This window comes from Pteronotus mesoamericanus, unplaced genomic scaffold (genome assembly GCF_021234165.1).
Source record: "Pteronotus mesoamericanus isolate MK-2021 breed Mesoamerican mustached bat unplaced genomic scaffold, CSHL_Meso_final scaffold_85, whole genome shotgun sequence".
Taxonomy (NCBI): domain Eukaryota; kingdom Metazoa; phylum Chordata; class Mammalia; order Chiroptera; family Mormoopidae; genus Pteronotus; species Pteronotus mesoamericanus.
The window spans coordinates 49447974-49459780 of record NW_026555329.1 but is presented as its reverse complement, the minus strand read 5'-3'; the positions used below and the strand labels follow the sequence as shown (position 1 = coordinate 49459780).

The window sequence follows — 11807 nt, the reverse complement described above, 5'->3', positions numbered from 1 at the left end:
TTATTTCTTCTTCTTGTATAATTTCTGTGGCTAGACCTTCCAGTACTATGCTGAATAAGAGTGGTGAAAGCTGACATCCCTGTCATGTTCCTAATCTGAAGGAAAATGTTATTTGTTTTTGCCCATTGAGTATGATGTTGCCTGTAGGGTTTTTTATATGGCTTTTATTATGTTGAAATATGATCCCTCTACTCCCACTTTGCTGAGAGTTTATAATTCAATATGATAAATGGGTGCTGGATTTTATCAAATGCTTTTTCTGTATTTATTGACATGTGACTTTTTTATTTTGATTATGTCATATATCTCATTTATTAAAGTGCAAATATTCTACCAACCTGGAATCCCCAGGATAAAGCCCACTTGTGTATGATGTATGATATTATTATGTAAAGCCAGATATCATTTGCTAATATTTTGTTGAGGATTTTAGCATCTATGTTCATCAGAGATAGTAGTCCATAATATTCTTTCTTGTGTCCTTTATGAGGTGTTGAAAAAACCTCATAAAAACAGCTTGAAAGTCTTTCCATTTCTTGATTTTTTTTTAATAGTTTGAGAAGGATAAGTGTTAGTTTTTCTTTGAATATTTGGTAAAATTCACCCATGAAGCTATCCAGTCCAAGACCTTTGTTTGCTAGGAATATTTTGTTTACTTCTTCAATTTCATTAGTTGTTATCAGTTTGTTCAGGTTTTCTGATTCTTCCTGATTCAGTATTGGAAGATAGTATGTTACTAGAAATTTATCTATTTTCCCCACATTAACTAATTTCTTGGCATATTGTTATTCATAGTATTTTCTTACAATTCCTCATTTTCCTGCGATATCAGTTGTTACTTATCCCTTTAATTTCTGATTTATATTTGGGTCCTGTCCCTTTTTTCCTCAATGAGTATGGTTAAAGTTTCATCAATCTTGTTTATCTTTTCAAAAACCACACTCTTGCTTTTATTGATCTTTTGTATTTTTTTTTAGTCTCTATGCCATTTATTTCCACTCCAACCTTGATTATTTCCTTCCTTGTACTTCCTCTGGGCTTTGTTTGTTGTTGTTCTTTTAGTTCTCTTAGGTATAAGGTTAGATTGTTTACATGATATTTTTATTGCTTCTTGAGGTAGACCTGTAGTGCTATGAACTTCCCTCTCAAGACTGCTTTTGCTGTGTTCCATAGGTCATTGTGTCTTCATTTTCATTCATTTCCAGGTAACTTTTTATTTCTTCCTTGATCTCATTGATAATTCATTTATTATATAATAACATAGATTCAAGCCTCCATGACTTACCTTGTGTCCTAACATATTATCTATCTTTGAGAATGTCCCATGCACACTTGAGAAAATGTGTATTCTGCTGCTTTGGGATGAAATGTTCTATAAATATCAATTAAATACATTTGATTTAGTCTGTCATTTGAGGCTGCTATTTCCTTATTGATTTTTTGTCTGGAAGATCTATCCATTTATGACAGTGGGGTATTAAAAATCTACTATGGCTGTATTTCTGTCAATCTCTTCCTTAAAGTCCACCAAAGTTTTCTTTATATATTTAGGTGCTCCTATTTTGGATGCATATGTGTTCAGAAAGGTTATATCCTCTTATTGGACCTTCTCTTTAATATTACACAATGACCTTCTTTGTCTCTTATTATGGCCTTTGTTTTGAAGTCTATCTTTTCTTTTTTCTTTCTTTTTCTTTTTTTTTTGGGGGGGGGGGAAGAGTGCAAATGCAGTCCTCACTATCACAAATTATGCAGTCAAGTTTCCCACATTTGGAGAAATCACAGGGGTCAGCACATCCAGACTGCAATGGATAAGCCCCGCCCTGAGAAAACCACCTGCATGATTATGCTATCTTCCCTGCCAGGTAAGTATGAAGTCTATTTTTTCTAACATAAGTATTACTACTCCAGCTTTTTTTTTTTCCATTTGCCTGGAATATTTTCTTCCATCACTTTCAGCCTGTGTCTTTTACTCTGAGTTAAGTTTCTTATAGACAGCATATATAGAGGTCCTGTTTTCTTATACATTCAGCTACCTTATATCTTTTGTTTGGAGCACATAATCCATTTACATTTATGGTTATTATAGATAGGTACTTATTTATTGCTATTTTCCTTTATACCTATGATTCTCTTTCTTTTTAGTCCTTCTTCTTAAAGCAGGCCATTTAACATTTCTTACAACGGTGATCCTTTGGTAATGAACTCTTTTAGCTCTTTTAATTTCTCTTGGAGGATTTTTATTTCATCTTCAATTTTTTAAAAAATATCTTATTTATTTTTAGAAAGATGGGAAGGAAGGGAGAAAGAAAGGGATAGCAAATCAATGTGTGAGAGAAACACCGATCTGTTGCCTCTCACATGCCCCCAACTAGGGACCTAACACACACAACCCAGGCATGTGCCCTGACTAGAAATCAAACTGGTGACCCTTTGCTTTGCAGGATGATGCCCAACCCACCGAGCCATGCATGCTGTTCAGGATTTGCCTTAAATTTTAAGTTATAGCTTTGCTGGGTAGAGTAGTCTTGGTTGCATAGCCTTATTTTTATTACTTTGAATACTTCATGTCAATTCCTCTGGCCTGAAGTGTTTCTGTTCAGAAATCAGCTGACAGTCTCATGGAAAATTTTGTAAGGAACTAACTCTCTTGCTGCCTTTAAGATTCTCTCTTTTTATTTACCCTGTGCCATTTTAATTATGATGTGTCTTGGTGTGGGTGTCTTTGGGTTTATCTTGATTGGGGCTCTCCATGCAAACTGAACATGTGTGATTTTTTTTCAACAGTTTAGGAGTTTTTTACGTTTATTTCTTCAAACAGTTTTTCTTTACCCTTCTCTCTCTCTTCTCCTTCTGTTACCCTTATGATGTGGAAGTTGTTACACTTGATGTTGTCCCAGAGGTCCTTTAAACTTTCCTTGTTTCTCTTAATTATATATTTTTTCATTTTCTCTTTGTGTGGATACCCTTATCTTCTCCTCTAATTTTCTTATTCAATCTACTGCTTTATCTTACAGGCAGTTGATTCCTCATAGATATTCTTTATTTCAGACTATATTCTTTATTTATGACTGGTTGTTTTTTGTTTTTTATATCCTTTCTAATGATTGCTATCTCTTTGTTTAAGTTCTCACTGAGATCCTTAATTCTTCCCCTATGGTTCTCAAGCATCCTTATAACCATTATTTTAAACTCTGTATCTGGTATTTTGGTTGCCTTTATTTCATATATACCTTTTCATTCTTCTGGGTGGAATTTCTCTTTTTTATTTTGTTTAGGGACATTTTTCTTTGTCTCCCCATTTGGTCTCTGTGTGTTAGGTTGATGTGGTATGTCTCCCAAACTTGTTTTAATGGTTTATGATGAAGGTGTGTTGTTTGGGTCAGTGGGAAAATCTCCCAGATCATCTGAACTTCATGCACTTTCTATTTTAGTTGAGTCTTGAATGCTATTGGGCCTTTCATGGGTATAGTTTACTGTAGGGGACTGCTTTCAGTGGTTTTGAGGACTGTAGCCCCTCGCAATCTGGGGCCTGGGAAAGGAACCATAAGTTTTGGCCAGAACACCAAAAAAGCCAGAGGCAGGCAAGACCCAATAATAACTCCAAAGGCCCAAGGGGAAAGTCAGACTTAGAAATAAATTACACTCTTAGAAACATGCTCTGTTTCTCCCTCAAGCTCTGTTAATCTTTTACCAGATAACAAGCTCAAGTCTGGGAAAGAAATTTATAAAACTCCTGGACTCTGACCCAAATCCGACCTGACACCATAATGTTTGCTCAGCTTGGAGGCAAAGCAGTTTGGTGTGTTCCTGCCATTGTCATCTTTAAACAACATCTATTCTCTGTAAGTTTAAGCTACTGATGTGATTAGATTTCCTATACACTCCTGCTACCTATCTCCTGCCTGTGACCTTCTCAATAAAAGCCACTTAGCACAGGGGCTCAGGGCATTCTCCTCTAGAGAGAGTCATCTTCCTCTTTTCTTGACAGGAAATTGGTGTCTAGAATGAATCATTATTTCATCTGCGGTGAATCGAAGGACTCCACGGGATGGAGTCCCCCATAGTTTACCCTTAAGGCTGAGAAACTGCATGGGTAAACCTCGACCACCACATATGAGATACTGTGCAGGGGCTGCCATTTTAGTTGGTGGTGTTCCCACGAGAGTCTGGTGCCCCTAGAAATGCCCTTTTTTGTGTGCTTGTTGTGTGGCTAATTGGGTCCAGCTCAGGAGTCATCTGAAGCCCACCATTGGTTTTGTTGGTTCTGGGTCAAATTGGATGGTGTTCAAGTACAAGTCACTGTCAGGCATTGTGTAAATGTCCTTGAGCTACCTGTATGTAACTACCATGCTGTTCACTGTTTGTGTTTTTTTTTTTTTACTGGACCTGCGTGTGCATGAGAGGGGCCAATTTGTGTAAAAGAGTCAGTCTCTTCTTAGAGCTGGGGTCAACTCTGAAAAAACTGAGATTCCCTCAGGTTCACCTCCACATTTTATCTACTTTGCCTCCTCATGAGGTTGCGTGGTCTTCCTCTGGAAACTTTCAATGAATGGCTGTAGGATGAGCCCAGGCTAGTTGAGATAGGGCTAGTAGGTCCCCTACTTGAGGGTCATGCACTCAGTCAGGCACTCAATGAAGTGAAATTGGTCCCTGCTTCAAAGCCAGGTCTCCAATTCTAGTTCTCACAATGGGGCTTGCAGCAGATTTAGGTTGGGTACAGTGAGCCATGCTCTTTGCAAGAGCAAGCTCAGCTGCCCTTTTCTCAAAGGGATATATCAAAAGAGTCTCCCATTGGGTATGATGCCAGCCCATCCCACAAGAGGAGGGCTAAGCAATTTTGTCTCCTTTCCAGACAATAGTCTTTGTGGGTCTAATACTTTGAAAGTCCCTGTTCTGAGCTGCTCTTCCTTATCCTTACAGAGCTGCACCCATCAGGGGTATTTGGGCTTGACAGGAGTGATCTAAACAGTTTCCCATTGTGGTGATGCCCACAAACCTGTAATATGGAGAGAGAACTTCTACCACTTTCTAGAGTAGCACAGGCTGAACTCACAAGGAAGTTTAGATTTGTCTCTCTGCAATGCAGCCATGTAGCTTAGCACTCACCTGTCTGGCTCCTAGACATGTCTCCCCAAGAAACTCAGTTAAAAATCTCAGTTCTGAAAACATTAGAGATAGTGGCCAAATAGGGGGAAGCTCAGTCCCCTTGCTCCTGCCCCAATCCAGATTTTCAGCTGAACTTCTGACAATCAACATGAAAAAATCAACTGAATCTTAGCTGATATGAGGTTTTAAAGCCAAGGAATACAGAAGATGCTTTGTATCATCTGGTAAAGGGATTTTATAAGTAGAAGGAGAAATACCCTATGTAAGGCTCCTGTCACACCTGAGAGACCAGACAAAAATCATAGTTTTGGAGCTCCCTCCCCCTCTGAGGTCTATTAAAGGGACCAGGTTGCCTCATCGAAGTCTGTAAGAGGCACATACAGACTGACGCCAGCAGTGACTTTGAAACACATTTTGTTCCTCAAGGAGGTTTTATGCATGAATTACATAGTGACTCAGTTCTGTGGCATAGAGACTTTTAAAAGTAACTGAAACATGAATGGGCAAGGACCCCATGCACAGCTCTCTTCTAGAAGAGAGACCAGAATGAAACCTAGCTCTGAAGTTCCCTGATCCCTCAGAACAAAAGACTTTAGTCCCATGAAGAAATCCTCAACCTGAATAGGGGAACTTGGGGGATCCTCTGAGACTGTGAGACTCAGGATGCACACTCAGAGTATGCAGCACTTCCATTGTTGAAGTGCCAACCTGGAGAGCTAATGATAGGGGCTCAAATTGCAAAAGGGACCAGGTTGCCACACTGCTGGTTGTGACTTTGAGAAATATTTCATTCCTTGGGGAGGTTTTAAGCAGGAAGAACCACACAATGACTCAGTTATGCAGTGTGGGTAAAGTGTATAGACTTTTGAAAGGACTGAAACGTGGATGGGCAAGGACGCTGTGCACAGCTCCTGTTAGCAGAGAGACCAGATTGAACTTGTAGCTCCAGAGCTCCTTCCCCTTTGAGCTGTGGGGGCATAAAAATAACTACAGCAATAGATAAGGAAGTGGGTTACTGTGAGGTCTCTGGTAGCAGGAAGCAGTGATGTTCCACCACATCTATAAAATCAGAGATCACTAATTCAGCTTGAAGTGCATCTATGGTTTGGGCACCAGACTGGAAAGTTCACTATACAAGTTAAGTCTAAGCAAGAAACCACATTGATGCTTTTGGAGGGCTGCAGACAACAGTGGCATAAAGGCGATCTCTGATTGAGAGGAAGGTGCACAGGGGATACCAAAACAGTAAACTTACTGAGTGGATTAGGAAAAGAAACCAGTTTCCCCACTCTCAAGCATGTGGTTGGTGCCCTGCCCCCCATTGTGAGCTACCCCTGCTGTTGCAAGTTCAGAGCAGAACTTAGTGGAATGGGGGGAAAATTTTAGCCTATTCTTAACTTTTCTCAGCTGTGAAAAGCCACATTGGATTTTCATGTCCTTTCCCACTGAGACCAGCTAGGCAAAGAGGTCAGAAATTTGCAAAATTAATGGATTTTTGGGCCTAGCCCACCTCAGCTTGCAAGAAAACTGGGGATTATGTGGAGCAGAGGATTCTGGACTATGTCTCCTGCAACGGAAGTAGACTGAGAGTTAGATGAATGAGAGTGGAGTGCCTGGGATACTGTGTAATGAGGCAAACCCACTCTCAGCCTACAATACCCTTAGAAGAAAAAAGAGTGTCAATTCCCCCTCCTACAGGGTTGCAAGCACCACCCTCAATGGGCAAACTCTGCAGATGAGCCCTGCCAGGTCCAAGATACCCACACTGTGTGCATTTTCATGGGGAAAAGAAAAAAACATTAAACAGGGACTTTCAAAGTGTGAGACTTTGGAGAATATCACCTGGAAACAAGACAGAGAGCTTACCCTCTTACTGAAGTCTTGGAATGAGAAAGACTTTAGCTTCCACCCATGGTCTGGCCTTCCCCTAGCCCCAATGGGAGACTCTTTTTTCTATCCCCTGAAGTCCAGAGCTGCTGAGTTCACTCTTGCAAATGGGAAAGCTGAATGTACCCATCTTGAATCATCAGTAAATATCCTTGAGAAAGCAAGAGCCAGAGTCTCTGGCAAAGACTAAAGGGGTTGGCTTTGAGTAGGAGCTACTCTCCCCTCACTGAATGCCCTACAGACTACAGGACCAACAATTGGAAGCCTGATAGTCCTATCTCAACACACCTGGCCTCAGTTTACAGACACTCATCGAAAGGCTCTGCAGTAAAACCAGGTAACCTCTAGGAAGGGAAGAACGGCTGAAAGGGGGAGGCTAAACTCAGGAATGCTCAAGTCTTATACAGAGTTGCCACAAACTACAAGCAGGAAAGAGCTGACTTTTTTACACAGCTTGGTTGATCACATGTACAAGTAGGTCCAGTAAACACAGACACAACAGTGAATAGCCTGGTTGCTACAGAGAGATAGCCTAGGGCTGGTTACAGACATCTGAAATCAACCTGTTTCTGAACCCCAACAAACTGGACCCAGAACCAACAAAACCAGTGCTGGGCTTCAGCCCATACCAAAGTTCAAATCAACTAGCCATATAATCATTACACCCAAAGGGGGTTTCCTGTAGGCTCCAGACCATGCTGGAACAACAATGCATCCAGGGGCAGCAACTGCACAGCATCCCATACATGGAGGTCAAGGGTTACTCTAACAGTCACCCAGCCTGAAGGGACAATTTTACCTACAAAAGAACCACCAGCATTTAAGATGCAACTACAACAAGGAAGTCACAGAACTCACAAGAAACATTACTGGGCCATGGAGCTCAGGTGTTCTAAAGAGTGGGCAACTGATCCCAGCAAGACAAATTTATCATAAAACAATCAAAGTGGGTTCAGGTGACATAGCACACTTACCTAATACATAGAGATCAAATAGGCAACAAAGAAAAATATCCCAAGTAAAGGAGCAGAAATCCCACAAAAAGAAAAAGATATAGATGAAATGGAGGCAACACAAATACCAGATGTAGAGTTTAAAATAATGGTTATAAGGATGCTCAAAGGCCTAGATGATCTCAGTAAGAACTTAAACAGAGAGACAATAAGCATCAAAAGGGATATAGAAACCACAAATAAAAAGTCAGAAATGAAAATTACAATATCTGAAATGAAGAATCTGCTTGAAGGAATCAACAGTAGGAGAGATGAAGCAGATGACTGAATGAGTGAATTAGAGGACAAGATGACAGTATCCATCCAAAGAGAAAATGAAAAAGAAAAGAGACTTAAGAAAAATGAGGACAGTCTAAGGGATATTTGGGATAATATCAAGCAAAAAAAACCCACACCATGGGACTGCCACAAGGAAATGAGTGTGAGACAGGGATAGAGAATCTATTTGAAGAAATAATGGCAGAAAATTTCCTCATCCTGGTGAAGGAAAAAGGCACACAAGTTCAGAAAGAACAGAGAATCCCAATAAAGATGAACCCAAAGAGACCTGCACCAAGACACATCATAATTAAAATGGCAAAGCTTGAAGACAAAGAGAGAATTTTAAAGGCAGCAGGAGAGAGGCAATTACATACAGGGGAGCCCCCATTAGGGTCTCATCTGCTATCTTAACAGAAACACTACAGGCCAGGAAAGATTGGCAGAAATTTTTCATAGTAATAAATCTAAGAACATGCAGCCTACATTGCTCTTTCCAGAAAGGCAATAATTTAACATTAAAGGCCATCATTTAACATTAAAGGCCAAATAAAGAGCTTCCCATACAAAGTAAAGTTAAAGGAGTCTATTAACACCAAGCCCAAATTTTAACAAATATTAAAGGACATTCTGTAAAAAGAAGAGAGATACAGAAAGAGAAAACATAAGTGCAAAATTAAAAAATGACAAGAAGTAAAGCCTACCCATAACAACCTTAAATGTAAGTTGATTGAATGCTCCAATAAAAAGACAGAGTAGCCAAATGGGTAAGAAAACAGGATATATATGCATATATAGAGCAAAGATATATATACATATGTATATATGTACAAGAGACCTGCCTTAAAACACAAGATTTCCACAAACTGAGAGTAAAGGGATGGAGAAAAAATATTCCATGCAAATGAAAATGAAAGAAAAAAGTGTAAGTAACAATACTTACACCTGACAAAACAGACTTCAAAATGAAAACCGAAAAAAGGTAAATAGGGTCATCACATAAGTCTAAAGGTATCAATTCAACAAGAGGACATAGCCCTTGTAAACATATATTCATGCAATACAAGAGCACCTAAATATACCAAAACAAAAACAAAAACAAAAAACTTGGTGGATTTTAAGTAAGATAACAACAATACTGTCATAATAGGGGATTTTAATGCCTCACTGTCAACAATGGACAGATCTTCCAGACAAAATATCAATAAGGATACAGCATCATTAAACAACAAATTACATCAAATGGATTTAATTGATATTTTTTTAAAATTTCACCCCAAAGGAGTATGTACATTCTTCTCAAGTGCACAAGGATCATTCTCAAAAAGAGACCACATGTGAGGCCACAAAGCAGCCTTAACAAATTAAAAAAAAAAAATTGAAATCATATCAAGCATTTTCTCAGATAACAATGACTTGAAATTTTAAATCAACCTCAATAAAAAGACTGAAAGACATTCAAATACAGGGAGGCTAAATAGCATGTTATTAAATAATGAATGGGTAACCAATGAAATCAAAGAGAAGATAAAAAAAAAATTCCTAGCAACAAATGAAAAGGAAAACACAACCACCAAAAATCTACGGGACACAGCACATAGTGAGTTCATAGACTACAGGCCTACCTCAAGAAGCAAGAAAAATCTCAAATAAACAATCTAACACTGCACCTAAAATAACTAGAAAAACAACAAACAAAGCCCATAGCAAATATAAAGAGGGAAATAATCAAGATCAGTGTGTATATCAATGACATAGAGACTAAAAAAGACTATACAGAAGATTAATGAAATCAGGAGCTGGTTTTTTGAAAAGATTGAAATCCTTTAACCAGAGTCATAAGAAAAGAAAATAGAAGTAGAAATAAGACCCAAATAAATAAAGTCAGAAATAAAAGAGGAGAAATAAAAACTGATATCACAGAAATGCAATGGTTAATAAGAAAAAGTTATGAACTACTACATGCCAAGAAACTGGACAACCTGGGTGAAACAGATAAATTTCTAGAAAATTACAATTCCCAAAACTAAAACAGGAAGAATCAGACAACCTGAATAGACTGATAACAACAAATGAATTCGATGCTGTAATCAAAAAACTCCTGGTACACAAAAGCACTAGACCACATGGCTTTACAGGTGAATTTTATCAATCATTCATTAAAGATTTATCAATGATCCTTCTCAAACTATTCTGAAAAATTTAAGAGGAGGGAAAACTCCCAAGGTCTTTCTATGAGGTCAGTATTATCTTAATTCCAAAACAAGGTAAAGACACAACAAAGAAAATAATTATAGGCCAATGATAAACATAGGTCCTAAAGTCCTCAACAAAGTATTAGCAAACTGGATCCAGCAATACATCAAAAAGATAATATACCACAATCAAGAGGAATTTATCCTGCAGATGCAAGGTTGGTACATATTCCCAAACCAACAAATGAGATTCATCACATAAACAAAATGGAAGACAAAAATCACTTGATCATATCAAGAGATGTTGAAGAAGCACTTGATAAAATCCAGCACTCATTTATGATAAACACTCAGCAAAGTGGGAATAGAAGAATCATACCACAACATAATAAAGGCCATATATGAAACACCTACAGGTAACATCATCCTCAATGGGCAAAAACTTAAGAGATCCCCATTTGTGGGGGACCCCATCCCACAGGGTACCCCGGTTCACCACAGATGAAATAACAAGTCATCCAAGACACTAACTGCCTGTCAAGAAAAGAGGGTGGTGATTCCCTCTAGTGGGGTATTCCCTGAGCCCTTCCCTGAATTGGCTTTTATTGAGAATGATATGTGAAATGGTATGCAGCATATGTACAAAGCTTATCAATGCTTGTGAGACAGCTGTAGATAGCAATGAAAGGAATACATAGATCAGCCTTGGGTTAGGGTCTGTTAGACATGCTGATGTCAGATGATCATTAAGCCAAGGTTCAGGGGCTCAGGAATCTTTTCTCCTTCTTTGAGACTAAACACTTGGTTATACCTTATCAGGGCAGTGCAAAGCAGAGCAAGTTTCAATAAATATAATGCACTCTTTAGGATAGATTTCCCGTGGGAACCCTCAGTGCTTTGTCTCTGTGGTCAAGACTTACAAGCCACTTTCAAGGTCTGGCTCATGTGGGGCTACAGTTCCTGATGCCACACAAAGTGGTCCCCAACACCATTGAGATCAGAAATAAGACAGAGATTTCTGCTTTCACAACTCTTATCCAACATAGTTCTGGAAGTCCTAGCCACCATGATCTGACAAGAAGAAGAAATAAAAGGCATCCAAAATGGAAAGGAGAAAGTCAAGCTGTCATTATTCACAGATGACATGGTGTTTATTTTAATATTTTATTATTTATTTTTAGAGAGGGAAGGGAGGGAGAAGGAGAGGGAAAGAGATATCAATGTGTGGTTGCCTCTCGAGCACCCCATACTGAGGACCTTGCCCACAACCCAGGCATGTGCCCTGACTTGGAATTGAACCAGTGACCCTTTGGTTCACAAGTCAGTGCTCAATCCACTGAGCCAC

General features: G+C 38.9%; 1 non-coding gene across 1 annotated transcript; it reads right to left on the bottom strand.

Annotated features, from left to right (window-relative positions):
* Positions 1-1713: 1713 nt before the first annotated feature.
* LOC129063591 (U1 spliceosomal RNA) lies at positions 1714-1873 on the bottom strand. The gene has a single exon (XR_008528376.1). It is a non-coding gene; the product is annotated as a U1 spliceosomal RNA (small nuclear RNA).
* Positions 1874-11807: the final 9934 nt, after the last annotated feature.